Below are 17,908 nucleotides of genomic sequence, written 5' to 3'. Positions count from 1 at the left end.
AAAAATGCTGGTAGGTGGTATGGCTTCTCTAATTTGGCGCTAGTTGTGAATGAGTGTGTGACTGCGTATATGAACATGGTGCCCTGTGATGAGTTGGATTCTCTTTCAGGGTGTAAGGCTATAATTAGTGATTGTTGCACAACCTTTTGCAACAATGCATGCCACAATGTCATGAGGAACCAACATAGCTTAGGACTAACTGGCATATAACTGGAGAAAATACACACTGACACCTTGGTAGACACGCAGACTCCCTGGAGTAGCATGCCTCTAAGAAATGCCCATGAAGAGGTCTAGCAGTTCCTGCAGAAAAGATCCAGTCAAAGAGATGCACACTATTCAGGGAACAGCATCTACCTAAGGGCAAACAATGGTTTAAGGGGATCTTTATGTGTGTTTCCTGGACTGTTAGGTTCCAGTCATAAATCCACACTTCATTCCAAGAGGCCAAACTCATAGGAACAGGTGTCCTGGCTGGGGCTGCCAAATCTCTCCATGCATTTGGGATAGCAGATCTGCTCGGTGTGTAAGCCAACAGCGTTTTCTGAGCACTAGCAAAAGCAGCACTGGTACCCAAGGCTTAAACTGATTTGGGAAGAATCAGCCATAGAGGTGGAAAACATACAGTATATAGTGAGGCCAGACGTGTGCCAGTGTATACTGTCCCAATAGTTTTACAGTTCCTGTACAGCAGTCCTGAGGGGCCTAATTGACTCTCCTTGCCTAGGGCTCACAAAATACCGACAGAACCTTTGTTGGCATTGGAACACAGAACTGGTTTGCAGTGACCTAAAAGTGCTTCATGGCTGGTCCATTTGACCATGCTGGTTTTGTGATTTTCAAACTTGTGCTCTGTCTTGCAAGAACAAAGAGTGACCCTGGCATATGGGGCAGAATTCTCAAGGTTTATTTACACGTCCAGTAAAGCAGACTTTGCTAACCACATTTGGCAACATGTGTAAACCAGGTTGTCAGAGAGCCCCATGTCCTCTGCTATGAGCGAGGCATTGATCTGACACCGCACATCGGCGGAAGCCCAGCTAACTTATCAGGATAAACTGAGAACAACATGTGTTATGATTGAGGGAGAGCAGAACCATTCAAACATACTAGCAGTTTGTAGCCACAAGACCACTAGTTAGTCAGTTTTACAGAAGATGTGTAAAACTAATTAAAGCAAATAAGGAAAAAACAACCCAAAGCTAGTGAAAAATAAAATGCATAACAACAGAAGAGATGATAAGAGTCTGTCACCAGCTTTGAAGCTGTACATAGTCAGAACATAGTCAAAGCTGTTAAACATATAGATGTATGTGATGTTCATGTGGTCTGACATATTTATGAGACCAGAACAAAGATAGCTGTATGATAACAGTATTTATTGCTGGCCGGCTTCAAGGTATAACTGCTAGCTACCTTTTTTTAGCTCAGTTGTAGCTGACTGCTAGCAGCAAACATAGGTATTTATGCTTAATAGCTACACTATATTGCCAAAAGTTTGCAGACACCTGACCATCACACCAATATGTGCTTGTTGAACATCTCATTCCAGATTTGGTCCCCCCATTGCTGTTATAACCCCCAAGCTTCTGGGAAGGCTTTCCACTAGATTTTGGAATGTGGCTGTGGAGATTTGTGCTCATTCCATCACAGGAGCATTAGTGAGGTCAGGCACTGATACTGAGTGAGAAAGCCTGGGACACAGTCAGTGTTCCAGTGCATCCCAAAAGTAATCAGTGGGGTTGAGGTCCATGTCGAACCTCACTTTGTGCACAGGGGCATTGTCATTATGGAACAGGCTTGAGCCCCCTAATTCCAATGAAGGGAAAATTTAATGCTACAGCATATAAAGACATTCTAGACAATTCTGTGCTTCCAACTTTGTGGCAACACTTGGGGAAAGCCCACATATGGGTGTGAAAATCAGGTGTCCACATACACTCACTGAACCCTAGGAACACCTGTACACCTATACATCTACTCATTCATGCAATTATCTAATCATCCAATCGTGTGGCAGCAGTGCAATGAATAAACTCAAGCAGATATGGGTCAGCAGTATCGGGTAACGTTCACATCAACCATCAGAATGGGGAAAACTGTGATCTCAGTCATTTTGAACATGGCATGATTGTTGATGCCAGAAGGGCTGGTTGAGTACTTCTATAACTGCTGATCTCCTAGGATTTTCATGCACAACAGTCTTTAGAGTATAATCAGAATGGTGCAATAAAGAAAAACATCCAGTGAGCAGCAGGGGACAGAAACACCTTATTGATTAGAGAGGTCAGTGGAGAATGGCCAGACTGGTCTGAGCTGACAGAAAGGCTACAGTAACTCAGATAACCACTCTGTACAATTATAGTGAACAGAAAACATGTCAAACCTTGAGGCAGATGGGCTGCAACAGCAGAAGACCATTTCGGGTTCCAGTTCTGTCAGCCAAGAACAGAAAGCTGAGGCTGCAGTGAGCACAGGTTCACCAAAACTGGACAGTTGAAGACTGGAAAAATGTAAACTGGTCTGATGAATCTCGATTTCTGCTGAGGGACACAGATGGTAGTGTCAGAATTTGATGCCAGCTGCATGAATCCATGGACCCAACCTGCCTTGTATCAATAGTCCAGGCTGGTGGAGATGGCTTAATGGTGTGGGGAATATTTTCTTGGCACTTTGGGCCCTTTAATACAAATCAATCATCGCATGACAATGAGTTCAATGTTCTTCAGTGGCCTTCCTAGTCAGATCTGACCAGATCTGAATCCAATAGAACATCTTTGGGATAATAATAAATAATAAAGTACTGTATACTAGAAGGCAAAAACAAACTTAATAAATATAATTTGAAAATCATCAGTCACATATTGCTGGAGTACCCATCTCCGGTACTGGAGGGCTTGAGTACAGTACAGTTTGATTGTACTTGACCTGTCTTCTGATTTTGACACTGGGACTTGCTGGATTGTTTACCAGTCATTTCCACTCTTGTTGATTTGGGGATAGAGTACTGCATTCTGACATGGTTCTCAGTAGAGAGGTTAAGTTTCATGATCAGATCTCATGGTTTCACTTATCACTGCAACACCAATAACAGACAGCTTTACTTATCTTTTCCTCCATCCACTTTTCATGTTGCTCATAAGCTATCAGACTTCCTGGAGGAAGACCCATCATCTGAAACTCAATCTTGACAAAACTGATTTTTCGATGACTGCCTTGACTTCTCTGATCACATCACATCAACAATAAGAGCCTGCAGGTTTCTTCTTCATAATAACAGAAGCATTCAAACTTTTCCAACCACAGAACCTGCTCAACTGCCTATACAAGCTCTAATTAAGCAATATTACACAAGCAAGAGTGTGATTACACTGAATATTGGCAAAGCTGTGATTTGGCCATAGGCGCAAGCCCAAAGGGTGAGTGACATAGGTAATCACAACCATGCCAATATTCACTATAATCACACTCTTGCTCGTGCGATATTGCTTTTATACAACAGATCTTTAAACAAGAAATTAATATAGAGTAACTGACATTTGGACACAATATGACCAAATACTCTGTTTATTTTTGCTCCACAAATGGGAATAGATCCTGAAGAAGCCACACTCAGTTTATAGCATGTCAGCCAACTGCCCAGCTAGCTCACATTGATTAGTACATTCCAGTTAAAGGTTATTCCGGTGAAATTGGTGTCACTTCTTCCTTTTCATCTTCATCTGATGAGCGTCCATATTTTATGTCAAAAGTTATATTCTTGAAATGTATCGTATTCGCTGATGTCACTAACACTACTGTAGTAACCGTTTCAGACTAGGAAGTGGAATTTTATGTAGTGAACACAGATGAGCAGAGTGATACACACAGTCAAATGTCCCAGTGCAGTTATACTAAACATAAGCACTCTTGGAATGCCGCTTGATCAATCAAATTAGTGGACTGGAACTAACAGTTGTATAATCAATTACGGACTTTACTATTGTAACACTCTTCTTGCTGGTATTGCTACATATGCCATATCTCCTCTCCAGCGCATTTAAAAAGCTGCTGCTGCTGCTGCTGCTGCTGTTTATAACCTCCTAAAGATCCAAGTGCAGGATCTCACTGCTTCAGTGTCCTGCCACTTCAGTGGTAGAATGAGCTTCCTCTCTCACTCTGAAAAGCCAGATGTCTGTACTCCTTCCACAACTCTTAAAGCAGTACCTAAAATAAAACCTCACTTTGCACTTGCCTTACATTATGTGCCTTTTGTACTTTTTAAATTTATTGTGTTACTATCTATGCACTTAGGTTTAAAATTTTCTCTTGTCTCTAGGATTTGTCTGTGTCTTTCAGGTTATGAATCCTTGCAGATAAGCTAGATGCTTTGTATCACCACACCTTCATCTGTTGTCTGTGTGCACATGAGAAGAAGACAGCTTCTTCACTGGAATTTTCAAGATTTCATTTTCCACCTACACAACATCCAGGCCACAGACAAGTGTTTTATGTTACAGTACATACAGGGGTTGTGTATGCTTTTAGCAGTTTATCCATTCAACAATTAATTGGCTTAGGAAAACCTGGAGGAGGCAAATTCCGTATGTGTCAGTGTAACAGGCAGTGGCTATTTGAAACCATGTAAAACACAATCTCTCCTACTACCTTTAATATTACGGTGACTGGCAAAAAATACTCGAACACTTTTATGTGAGCATAAATTGTATGTATTCATTCATGTATGTATTCATAAGCATAAACAAAGATATGTTTAAAAGGGAAAGGGAAAAAAAACATAAGAATTCGGACACCACAATTTAACAATGCTGTTTTTCGCAGTTACAGCTTTGATATCTGTATGGTAAGATGTAATTAGATTTTTGCAGAATTGTGGTTCTGAAATAAGTAACAAAAAATTGTATGGAATTGGCTATGAGGTCTTGTTTCCACATTGTTTTAAACTGATTTTTTTTATGTATTGCTTTTTCGACACTGGGAATTTTACAAAGACTGATTAGATTAGAAACATTAATAATGATTGCACACTCATGGGACTGTTGGCATGGTACAGAGTTTGACAGATATGTTTGGCCAAAAGGACAGACACGAACAGGAAAGAAAAGTTAATAAAAGACATGATTGTAACTTTGATATTTAGCTAATATATTTACTGAAATTGCAGCTGTGGTTTTTTAAATATTATTTTAAATCTCACCACATTTACACTCAGCAGCCAGATATCTGTAAATACGATCCCTTATTTCTGCCCTTGTGTGAGTGCCAGTTGGTCCAGGGTGTGGGTTTGTTTTGGGTGATCAGCAAAACCCTTGACTCGATATTTCACATAAGAGGTCTACTGACTTCCTGAAATGCACACAAACTTGTGCCGCTAGTCGTCTGTCATTTCGATGATTTTGTTGAAAGCTGCATAAGTTAAGCCCCATGTCTGCATAATGCTGGCTTGTTTGTGAAGTTACACAAGGATTCATCAACCTTCAACGTTGTGGCAGGCAATGCTGAATAAATGCAATTTCAGTTTGTGGAAAAAAATTACAGTTATATTGCCAACAAAAATACACATTTGAGCGGCTTCTGTTTTTAAGGTAAATGCTCTGTTAAATCTGGATTTAAAAAAATAATAAATCATGATCCATGTCTGTGCTAATAATTGATCTTCTCATCCCAGTAAAATCATGTACCTATTTAGGCTACTTATGTTACCCATGTATATATTTTTCCCATTAAAACCATATTTTCTAAATAGAAGGTAATAAAAATTCTAGACATTTTTTTCTTTTATGTGAATGGGGTTTTATATACAAATGGTTAACAATTTTATTCCTTTTGCAACTATCTTTTTTGTTAGGCAGGCAATATATGAGTTCATTTACAAGGAAGTTCAGGACACAATCTGATGCTCTGTAAAGCACGCCACACTCATTATATAGCAGTTTTATATATTCTAGTGCATTTCTAATTCCACATTACAGTTTAAATTGTTAAATGCTCAGGAGTGATCCAAAGACAAGGGGATTTCCATTGTTTAAGTGATAGATGATATGTTATTTTATCCCAGAGGAATGAATGTGAAAATCTCATGCAGGTAGCAGAATTCAACATGCTTTCTTCAAGTCAGAACAAACATTCTGGACTTGCTGGACTTTCTCTCTCTCTCTCTCTCTCTCACACACACACACACACACACACACACTCACAAGACCTTAAATTTACTGCTTAAAAATACATAATTAGTCTGAATTTCTGCTTCATTGCTTAGATGTCAGGCTGTTCTTTGTCAGCCTGTTCTAACACAGATGTTGGAGTTTGGAATAAGAGACATTTTTGATGGACTTCATATAAATTAGGTTGTAAAATCTGCAACTCAATCCTACGCCTTTCTGTCAATAATTGTTGATAGCTAAGCATTCCAGTAGTGTCTGTATTTCACATATTTTCATTTCTATTTGCTGTTATGACACTGTATTCATGATGAAGTCACTGAAACCTTTCTATCCATTGTTATTTAATTATGAAACATTTTAGGCTCAGGAGCCTTGTGGCAAATCAATTTCTTAATACTATATGATTATAGTAGGATTCTTTTATATAGGATTAAAACACCAATACCTAGGCAATTAGCTTTTCTCTGTTGTGAAATAAAGACCGACAGTAATAGGTTTGTAACTGATCTCTTTGCAGGTAGCTATCTGCCAGCATGCATAATAGCAGAAGAAATTCAATTCAGTTCAATTTTATGATAACACTCATATACTTCATTTAGGAGATTCACACATTTTGTTAGAAAAGTAACACAAGGCAAATTACATTATTATAATTCACATATTATCTACGTATATGTATGTTATATTATATATGTATGTGTATATATAGTACTGTGCAAAAGTCTTAGGCACATGCAAAGAAATGCTGTAGAGCAAAGATGCCTTCAAAAATAATGAAATTGAATGTTTCTACATTAAAAAATACTATAAAGAGCAGTAAACAGTAATAATTGAAACAAAGTCAATATCTGGTGTGACAATCCTTCACTTTAAAAAAAAAAAAGTCTCAGGTACAATTTGTGCAGTTTTATAAAGAAGTGAGCTGTAAGTGTTACTGAGCATCTTGCAGAAGCAGTCACAGTTCTTCTGGAGACTTTGTCCCACTTGCTTCTTATTTTTGCAGCAAAACCCAGCAGCCTTCATTATGTTTTTTGTCTGAAAAGTGTCTCTTATGTAATATTCTGCTTTCTTTACTGACATACAAACATTTTTCTGTAACATTTAATTTTGTGCTGGAAAACTAATGTTTGGAAATCTAAAATGTTTTCTACTGAATCAATAATGTAGAAGTCATAAAATAAAAATCTATAACAAAGTTTGTATTAGAAAAAATAGGGTGCCCAAGACTTTTGGACAGTACTGTATATACCATCAGTGAAATGTGGGCCATTTGGTTTGTGTGGGATGACAGACAAACCTACAATTTTCAAGACTCTCCCACATAATGCGGGACTGGTGATCAGTCAGCACATGCCCTTACAGGCTGAATTAGTTTTTGCAGACATGAAAGCAATCATACAAAACCTCTTGAATGACAGTGAACAAATACGGATAGGAAAGTTGTGTTATTAATTGTCAGGGCACCCCCATGTGCATGAAATTGGCAGTGCAGTTCCCAGAAGGTATAATTTTTATGAGCACCTTCTGCCAAGTGTTGCAACAGGGTCAGTGTTATGCCATTTGGCCAAAAATAAGAATAAAAAGCAGAGCTGTTACCACAATGTAAAGGGATTTAACACTGATGAAAGGTTATCTGTCTCTTTGCTGTATAGATATCAGCTAGCTAGCTAGCTAGTTACCCAGAAAAATGACGCTTTGTTCTTGTACCCTTGTGGAATTTGCAGCTAATGTCACACATTTTTTACAATACATTTTTAAACAGAATACTTTTAAGACTAGAAAAAACTTAGTTGTGTAATCATTCTTCATAGTGGACACTACAATAAAAACAACAGATATTGAATTAATTGTATACTCAAGTACTTCTCTGTATAGTATGCATTAGAAATGTGCATTAGGAGTGGGATTCCGCAGGACCAAACCAAAATGTTGTGTGATCATACAGTGTTTACTTTCATGTAGATGAGAGAGGGCAGGATTGATCAGAATTCCTTCAGAAGTGGGTGAGAGAGGGATTTAGCATATATCTATGCATCCATGCATTAAAAACTACAGCTAAATAAGTTGGATTACAAATCATGTTGTGGACCATACCCACTGGCAGTTACACAATCTAGTTAGATTATGAAATCTCACTTGTATTCACCCCTAACCTATTCTGAACTTTTCATATGCATATTCATTTTTATTTCTTCTCCTAGTCAGTGAATTAGCTTGGAGTAGGCCTGCAGCTTACAGGACTTCTGGGTAGCTTAATGTCATGTCTAGAACTCGCTAAACAGGTTGTAAATGATACAGGCTGTCTCTTGAGATTCAGACTAAATCAAGCATGACATTATTAGCATTCTTGAGGGAACATGTTTGAGTTAAAGTTAGAAAAGAATTTGTCACTGTCCACTTTTACTCTGAGGATGATTCACCGTACCTGAAAACTGTCTTTCTTTTTCTTTTTCCATTTGGATGAGAGCCAAAACAAGCTTTCTTTTCTCTGAAAGATCCCATTAGGTGCTTTAATAGCTTTTATTTCTCATTCATAGTAACCCCAAAATTTTTTTTATTAGATCAAACATTTTATCCAAGCATGATCAAATCAGATTTGCTTTAAAACCCAATGGTTATTAACTGTAACTAAAAAAAATAATGATTTTATGAGGTACACTATCTATAATATGTAATAAAGTAAATATTATATTATTTATTTTATTACATATTATACCTGATAAAATAAATAAATAAATAAATAAATGTACTACTGGAACTACAACAGTTCCCAAAAAAAAAAAGAAAAAAAACCTTCATTGGACTACAACATTTCAAATTGACAGACTGATTAATTAAAAGTAGGGGTTAGTTTTAGGGCAGTTAAGGAGTGATTGGTGAGTAAAAGCGTCCCTAAATAACCCCATCATTTCTTGGCATGTCTCCCTCTGTCATATCAAGTTTAGGTGAAAGCAATAGAGGTGAGATGAGATTGGTGAGGCACCAGTGGAAACATGATCTAATTGCAAAATCAGGCCTTAAAGAAATCCATGGTAAAGGGTAAAAATGTTCATATCTAATCATCTTGTGCCTCCACCAAGTTCCTTATCTTATAAACTTGTTAAATTTTTTTTTCTAGTGAAGCTGTAGACATTTATCTTTTCCATCACATTTAAATGAATGCACATATGTTTTGTGCTCATCTTTGTCACATTTGAATACAGATATTGATGTTTGTGTTTGTACAGTTGAAGGCAAAAGTTTGCATTGAATTTGCATTGGTTTTTCAATGGGGAAATGGAAATTCTACCTCTAGTTTACAACTTAACAATTTTACAAATAAAATGTGAAAGTATTCTGCAACAACACACAAATTCAAAATATAAGGTAAAGTAAATAGAAAATATTGAATGAAGTTTTGTACTTGTGATAATGAAGGAATATCAGTCAAACAAACTCCCTAAATGTCTTCATCACTAAGGGAACTTTTGCACGCAACTGTACACAGGTAGATTTGAGAGCACAGGGTTGGTCAGTCAGTAGGATATAAACTTTTGGCATCGTAATGAAATTACATCGGTTTAGTATTATTAATAGACTAGTTGATGATGATGATGATGATAAGAAATGTTTCTGTGTTTTTGTTATTCCTCATAAATTATTGGAAACAATTATTTAAAACAAAAATCTGATGTAATCTGAAATAATTCACTTAAAAATATTAAACCTGCAGATGTACTGGGCAGTATTTCTGGGCTGAGTTATATTATGATGACTAGGACAAAGTCCAGTAAATTGGATCTTGGTCTAAGGTTGCAAAGCTGGATGTCTCAGTTTACCTGACTTCACTAGACATTTTAATGGATGCTATGATTTACAGTTATATAATGACATATGAAATGTACAATGTACAGAAATAAAAACACTTTATACTGATTAATATCATGTTCTGCTGACAATGCTTAAAATTTATTTGGTTTAATATTTTTCAAATATGATATCCAAGACCTAAAACTTACCTCTGACCTTGAATCCAGTGAATAAGCAGAGGTCTATACAGTCCAACTTCTTCTTGAACAAATGCACCACCTTCTGGACATGATTGGATACAACACATTCGCCATAAAAAGGAGAACTATAAATACTTATGCACAATAAGAATAAGCACATAAGGAAAGACTGAACCGCGCTACAATCAATTATATAGACATATGCCTAATGATAATCACAAATTTTGCCTTCTTTTTTGCATGTGAAAATATGATCTTTTCATTCAGATATGGAAATGTGAAATGTGGCATGATATACAGACGGATGACAAATTCAAGGAAAAACCTAAATCAGTGAGTGAAGAAACATTATATACTTTTAGACAGGTGTACCGCATGATACAATTAAGCAATTAACAACCTACCATGCTCTGTGGCATAACAAATGCTGAGCAATTCTGAATCAAGCTGGCACCAGAAAAGATCTAAGTGACTTAGAAAGAGGTCTCATCATTGGGGTATAGGTAGAAGAAGCTTCAGTCAGTGACATCTGCATTTAGAACTATGTAAAGGTATATAAGAGTTGGAAATTGTAGTTGAAAGCACACTTTCAGTGATTGTGATGCTTGTGCATTGGCGCAATATATAAGGAATAACAAGAGCAACTGTTCCTCAGGTAAGAGATATTAGTAAGGTATTACAGTAGGGTTGCAATGGACCCTGCATTACAAAAGACAAATATACATAAGAATTAACTGGTGTGCTTGTCTACAGAAATGGGGACAAATGTGATATGGTTAAATGAGTCAATATTCTCAACAAGTGGGCAAGTGCTGGTGTGGTGTACACCAAAAAAAGATTTGTTTTTTTAATCCACATGGCTAGATAGCTACTGAACTGCTGGTTAATATAACCCAAAAGATGGGCTGTTAATTTAACCCAAATACTGGTTCATATTTACCAGAACACTGGGTCAATATTACCTTATATGAGAGTTATTTTTATTCTTGTGTTATAATAATAAGTTATTTTTAATAACTCTCATATTTTTCTTTTCAGTAATATCTGTAAAAAATGGTATGTAATGTACATGATTAACAAGTAAAAAACTTGTATGTGGCTTTGAACTTAAATAACTTTAAGATTATATAATGTAAATCAGACACACATTTAAACCATAATTTTATTATACATTCAAAACTATCAATAACAATAATGTATTTAAATAGTTTAGGATGCAGTTGTCCTAAAATGTTTTACTGTTACCCAGCATCTAACATGAGCCAACTTATTAGGATTTCTAAAAGAATTTGAAGTACAACTTACCTGCTATTGTTACCCGGCTAGCTAACAAGCTTGAATGGACATGTGCTGTCAGGGGAAAAATGTGATCTTAGCAAACTTGCTAAAAACCCAACTTTTGTCCTGCTGTTAAGATGGAGGTAGAAAAAAATGGCAGCTGGTTTGTAGGGTGACCCAGCCACACAGAAAAAGCACCAGATACTGGACAGATGGTTGGATAATTTTAAATGGGACATTTTGGTGGCATGGTGTGGGTCCACTTGTATGCTTTGAGCGAATGGTCACTGTCAATTAATACAAAGTTATTCTTGCTGATTCTCTTATAATGAACATTTCTAACCTAATGGGAGTGTTCTTTTCCAGGATGACAATGTCACCATCCACTGGACATGATGATTCACTGAATGGGTTGAAATTAAATGAGTATGAAAATTATGTAATGTATGTGATGGCCTTTGCAGGCAACCCAAATTAAAACCTGTGTGAGATTTTGGATTGACTTCTTAGTCGACTTGGATCATCAAAGTCAACAAGGATCAACTTGTTGCTCACTACCAACATCATCAAATCACCTACAGAAGCAGCTGGAAGAATGGTTTTCATCTCTCCAGTATCGTCATCCAATCTTGCCACATTAACAACTTTAAATAAATAATAATAACAATAAAATACACACTAAAAATGCCTTTATAAGAGTTCCATTGAAAATTGTTAAAATAAGCTGCTAATTATTCGGCGGAAATGACATAAGATATTACCCTATAAATCCAGAGCTACGTGAAAAATGCTTGATGCTGATTGGTTAATCCTGTTTCTCACCATAGCAGCTATTAGCCAATAAAATGTAATTAAATAAAGTACCGGAAGCGTGTGTCTGACGTCTAGGGCAGTTAACATTAACGTTATAGCGCAAAAACAAAGTAATTTGATACGTATATTTACATAATATTTCCACGAACAAGCGTTAGGAGGTTAGTAAAAAAATTTAAACGCCCACAATCAAGTTTGTATTTCTAGTCAAAGGGAGTAAATCAGAGCAGAAATGCTACAGCTCCGGTTTGGCGAGAAGTAAAAGCGGATGATGCGGTATTTACAAGCTGAAGGTGTAAATGGAATAGGTTAGGTCTCAGGAGACTGAGAGGGCAAGAAATTAAAAAAAGAAAAGAAAAGCAGGGAAAAGTCTGCAGAGAGATGGCCGACAGTAACGGTTATGTTTTGAACAGGTAAGCAGTGCAGAATGCTAGCAAGAGCCTTCAGCACTTGTGACGTGAAAACTTGCCATTTAACGTCATAGTTTACAACATGCTAACTGCAATGGTTGTGTCACTTTTCGCATGGGAAAATGTCTTTATTTTCCCATTAGAAGAGGGAATTTTAGAAAATAAAACAGTTGTTTGTCCTGCTTTTATTTGATAAGTCACTATGAGTCAGGTAAGTTTTTTTTTTTTTTTTTTTTTTTTTTTTTTCTTCCCCCAGAAGCAAAGTATGTGCCACTTTGTTTATTTGGTTTGGAGACCAAATTATATATATATATATGTATATATATATATATATATATATATATATATATATATATATATATATATATATATATGACAGCTATATATATATATATATATATATATATATATATATATATATATATAGCTGTTATATATATATATATATATATATATATATATATATATATATATATATATATATATATATATATATATAGCTGTTATATATGACAGCTGAGTCAAGTAGGCCTGCTGCATTTAGTTGCCCTGTTGCTTGTACACAAAGCATCCTCCACTCCCTACTAGTGGCCTGGGCCAGTCTGCTTCATGTAGTCTAACTCATCAATCAATCCATGTTCAGTGATCAATTTATTGTGGTGAGTGATGTGCTGGGATCAGAGCTTACCCCATGATTGGTATACTGGGGCAAAAGCAGGAGCTAACTGATGCTCCAGGTAGTTAATAGACCAGTCTAGACTGACCACTGAAACAGTAATTTTCACATAGCTCGACCAACTGGCACTACTGGTTAGTTCACTCAAGAAGCACTCTTTAAATTCATATAATCCATTAAATATCTATCCTCATGTTCACGTGCATACATGTGTGTCAAAACATTTAAAGTTTTTTAATTCAGTATAAGTTTTGAATTCATGTCTTTTTGTGTATATGATATCCCTACATGCAATTTAAAGCTTCTTCTGCATTTTGTGAATACTAATCTATAAGTCCATCTAGAAATCATTGTTTTGTTTTATTTATTTATTTATTTATTTGCATTTCTGCAGTTTTGTTCTGACTAAAGGTGCATCTTGCACACCTCTAGAACAAAAGTCTAGACACATTAAACTTTTAACACACATGACATTAGTGATGTCAGAATATAGGTTTATACAAATACAAAGGGCACAGAGTGAGGCTACTTGTCTTTGGTTATAAATACAGCAATAAGATAAAAGTAGAATGCCAGCAAACTGTGGTAATGTGTTTGTGATAACAGACAGACACAGAAATAAGGGACCTGTATGACTTTAGCCTGTCATGTATATTCTGCTATGGCCTTTACAAGTTTATGTGTAGATAGCTAGCAGTAAAGTAGAAGTGTCATGGATTTGTAAGAGTCAGACCATGTTGTGAGTTTATCGGTGTGGACACTGGAAACAGCTTCTGTGTTTAGAAAATACTCTGGATAGCTTTATATGTGTGATTGTAATCTCCCTGGACAAATAATCTCTCATATCCTTGAGTAGAAATTCCTTACTGGACTGTGTTATTAGGTTGCACCCTTGGAACCTATCAAACCACATTGTCAGTTATTGGCCAGAGTCTGAGGTTATCTTTTGTGCTTCATGTTCAAGCAGCGTGCAACACTGACACTCCCATGTTACTGGTTACATTAATACACATTATGACTGAATCATAATGCAAAAAAAAGAAGATAGATGTCACTTTACAAGCAGGTGTCAGTCTTCAAAGGAAAGTGAAAAAAAATTAAAGATCATTTTGTGTATCATTTTTCTTAATTGTGAGAAAAGTATGATAAAGTATATTTATAAACTTTTCCTCTGCTCAGACTCTATAATGTCTGAGATGAAGTTTCCTTTCCACCACCAGTAGCTGGCAGTGCAGGCTAGGCAGTGGGATTGCATGCCATCAACATTGTTTTGTGAGAAGAGCTATGAAAGGAGACCAGATCTGTAGCTGACCTTCATACTGTATTCTCTATGTGTAATTGGTTCTTCACTGTAGGGTTGTGTGCACACACAATAAAGGCACTATCTATCTCTGCCAAAGCAGTCACAAGGCCATGCTTGCAAAAGGAGGAAAGGAGGAAAAGCTCCTCCCTCCACACCTCTCAATGCCTGACATGGACACTGGTCGATGTGGAGAGGAATTATATACACATCCACAAAACGCATGTTGCCTTTGAATCTAATGTCGGTAGCTCAAAGACTTTGAATGATTTTAGATCTTTATTTATCTACAAATTATTTTTTATTAACTTAGCTCTTTACTTGAAAGAGTCTTTCATATTGCAAAATTTAAAACCACTCTTCCATGTGTTTATTAACATTACTAGTCAGTAATTTAGCTTTCATAGAAGCTGGAATGATGTAGCCCAGTTGAGATTGTAGGCCTACATTTGTGGGTTAAGGCTTAGAATGTGGTCGATAGATGAGCAGACCCCAGCAGAAAACTGTTCTATGTGCGTATGTACATCTTAATCTTAAGACCTTGAAGATTTGCCATGTCTGTGATCTGATTAGCCAGAGGGTGGCAGTCTTTTCCCATTCTTTTCCGAAGACAGCAGGGTACAGGGTGGATCATGAACTGTTTAGATGTTTATGAATTCTAATTCAGAAGTGCATTCTCTTTACTCTGTTTTATAATTTTGTGTAGGTGACTGAAATAAATCTCTCAACTCCTTTACTCTTTAGCAGTACTTTTTTGCATTGTTTTTTCCTTTGCCCATTCAATATTAATCATTCTTTTAACTTGTTTTGGCCTTTCTGTCATTGGAGTTCAGATCATTGAAGTTTGAGCTCTCTGAGAAGCTTCTTAAAAAAAAAAATGCAAATATGTTATACGATGCATGAATGAAGTTGATGCAGAGAAAGACTTTTTTTTTTCCAGTAGCTTGCTTTTTTCCTGCCATGGGCACCAGTCTATCCAGCTGTTTTTCAGTTTTTCAGTTCTTTACATTCAATGGTTGCAGACATTTGCCTTATGTTAAGGCAGTGCTTTTGAGATGCACATTAAATGGAGTTCACCAAACATTATGGGAATCTGTGTTGTAGCAGGGTGTTAAATCATTCTCCTTTACTTGAAAAGACATGTGCATTTGATTTGACTGAAGTCGCTGAAAAAAAAGGCATAGAGGTTGCATGTTTGTTATGCAGTTCATAGAGGTTTTGCTGTACTCATCACCGCTTGCCTGCTCTACTTCGTCCCCTTCAATTTGAGAGTCAAGCCAATCTGATCACGTCGAGCCTCTACACACCTTCTAATTTCATTTCAGTTGTGCACGGCTGGAAGCAAGGCAAGGTCTGCTATCTGGCCTCATCTTGACAGACAATTGTATTTACTATTTTCTTTTTCACAATCCAATAAACGGTAGGCCGTTATTGCATCAGATTAAATGAAAAACTGTTTAATGATTCCACTTTATAACTCTAGAGCGAATAATGCCTCCTTTAAGGGCTGACAGGAGATGATAAATGGGGCCTCATATAAAACATATTCCGAGTGAAGAATGGCTAGAGATGAATTGCACGCTGATACAAACCTCTGATAAGGGAAAAAAAAAACCTAAGAGCCACTAGAAGACTTAATAATGTGCTGTTCATTTTGAAGTGAATATTCCCAGTTAATAAAACTGCACAAATGAAAAATATAAAATATATATTTGTTGCAGTATAATGTACCAGTTGTTTGAGTGAAAGCAACAGTTGTTGGGTCCTACCCCATGTACATCCACCATTGATGTATGGCTTTGTGTGAAGACAGATGCATTCATGTGATTTAATGAGAAAGCAATTGCCACTGGACCATCAATCAATTGTTGATGTTTTCCTCAGTGCTTGTCACAGTGTGGACTGTGCCAAAGCCGTGGCCTCCATGCGGGGTTTAAGTATTGCTGAAGTGAATGAGTATATTAGTTATGGTTATAAATAGGTTACTTTAGCTATTTAAATTTAAATTTTAGTTTCTTTTAAATATACATAGCTAGGAATTTGTTGATGTCCGTGTCAACATTTAAAAACATTAAATGCAGCACAGCGCTGAAACATTTATAATATAAAAAAGAAGATGCACAACAAATATGGCATAAAATATTTTTTAAAGCTTTTGTTTGTGAACTTTTCTTAAGTTGTTGGAGGACCAAACAAATTTTTATATGTATCAGACCAAGCCTAATGTGCATTGCTCAAAATTCCACACAGCCTCCTAGGCTTGATTTTCACAGAATTTGTTTTATTGCCATATGCAACAATGGAGCTGTTGGCGCTGGATCACATCAGGTGGCTTCAGTGCTGGAGAGAGCCATGTCTGCCATTTTGTTGTCAAGGGCAACCTATGTTCATCTCTAGGACAAGTGATAATCTACAAATTTGAATGATAAAAGTGTTGACTAATGAGAAAATGCTAATGTGGGACTGTTTGATGAAGAAACAAGAGAGAAGGACCACTTTTTCTTTGATACCTGGGTGCCAGATGAGGATGGCGGTATTGTGAAGTGAAGCAAGCAGCTGGGGCTGCATGGACAGAGGGGACATGGAGGGCAAGTGTCCCTACCTGAAGTGAAGGAGACCCTGCGTAACCCTGAGTAAGAGCAGATTAAAGGTGGAGAACCAGAGGTTGACAATGTTCGGTTTCTCATTGCTGGGAATGTCAGGTGGTGGCACTGTGGTTAAAAGGCAATTAACAGTAAGAAGTGTGAGAGGTATTAAAGGTCTATTTCTTCTTAGTCAGGATTGACTCATGAGCTTGGATGGTCTTAATTGGACCACAGCCTGAATGTGCGTGATAAATCATTCCCATGATCTTGAGCAGAGATTCAGCAGATTACATAGTTTGTAAAGATCAAGCCACAGAAACTTGTGAAAATACATAGGTTCATCTACAGTTCACTTGAGACTTTTTTTCTACAGACTTCTACAGAAACGGACAAGTTTGGGATAGCTGTATAATTAATTAAAAAGAAACTAATGTGTATTAGTAGAATCCTTTGGTGTGTACGCTATTCTACATGAAGAGGCAGCTTCTAGCAACCCCCCACCAGCAATCCTTGAGATGTCATACATGATAATTGCCTGACACCTCAATTGTTGCATAGAACAAGAGTTGGGCCCTTCACGGCCACTCAGCTACATCCTAGCAACACGCAGCGGCCTCTTCTCTGGACACTTATAGTCCTCACCCGACACAAGCCTTACTCACCCCACCCAAATCTCCCTATAAACAATTCCTC

At 36.8% G+C, this 17,908-nt stretch overlaps 1 protein-coding gene across 2 annotated transcripts in view; it reads left to right on the top strand.

The window, feature by feature from the left end:
- Positions 1–17,908, top strand: part of nkx2.2a (NK2 homeobox 2a) — a 46,683-nt gene that overhangs the window by 10,422 nt on the left and 18,353 nt on the right. Inside the window, exon 1 of one of the 2 annotated variants that reach the window (XM_026933667.3) lies at positions 11,220–12,657. The exons of the other annotated variant lie outside the window; for it this stretch is intronic. The gene's annotated coding sequence lies outside the window, so the exon portion shown is untranslated. Of the gene's footprint in view, positions 1–11,219; positions 12,658–17,908 lie in introns of those variants that run through there. 2 annotated transcript variants of the gene reach the window in all.

Source organism: Pangasianodon hypophthalmus, chromosome 10, assembly GCF_027358585.1.
Source record: "Pangasianodon hypophthalmus isolate fPanHyp1 chromosome 10, fPanHyp1.pri, whole genome shotgun sequence".
Classification (NCBI taxonomy): domain Eukaryota; kingdom Metazoa; phylum Chordata; class Actinopteri; order Siluriformes; family Pangasiidae; genus Pangasianodon; species Pangasianodon hypophthalmus.
Note: the sequence above shows the minus strand (reverse complement) of the source record. Positions and strands in the feature narration are given on the sequence as shown.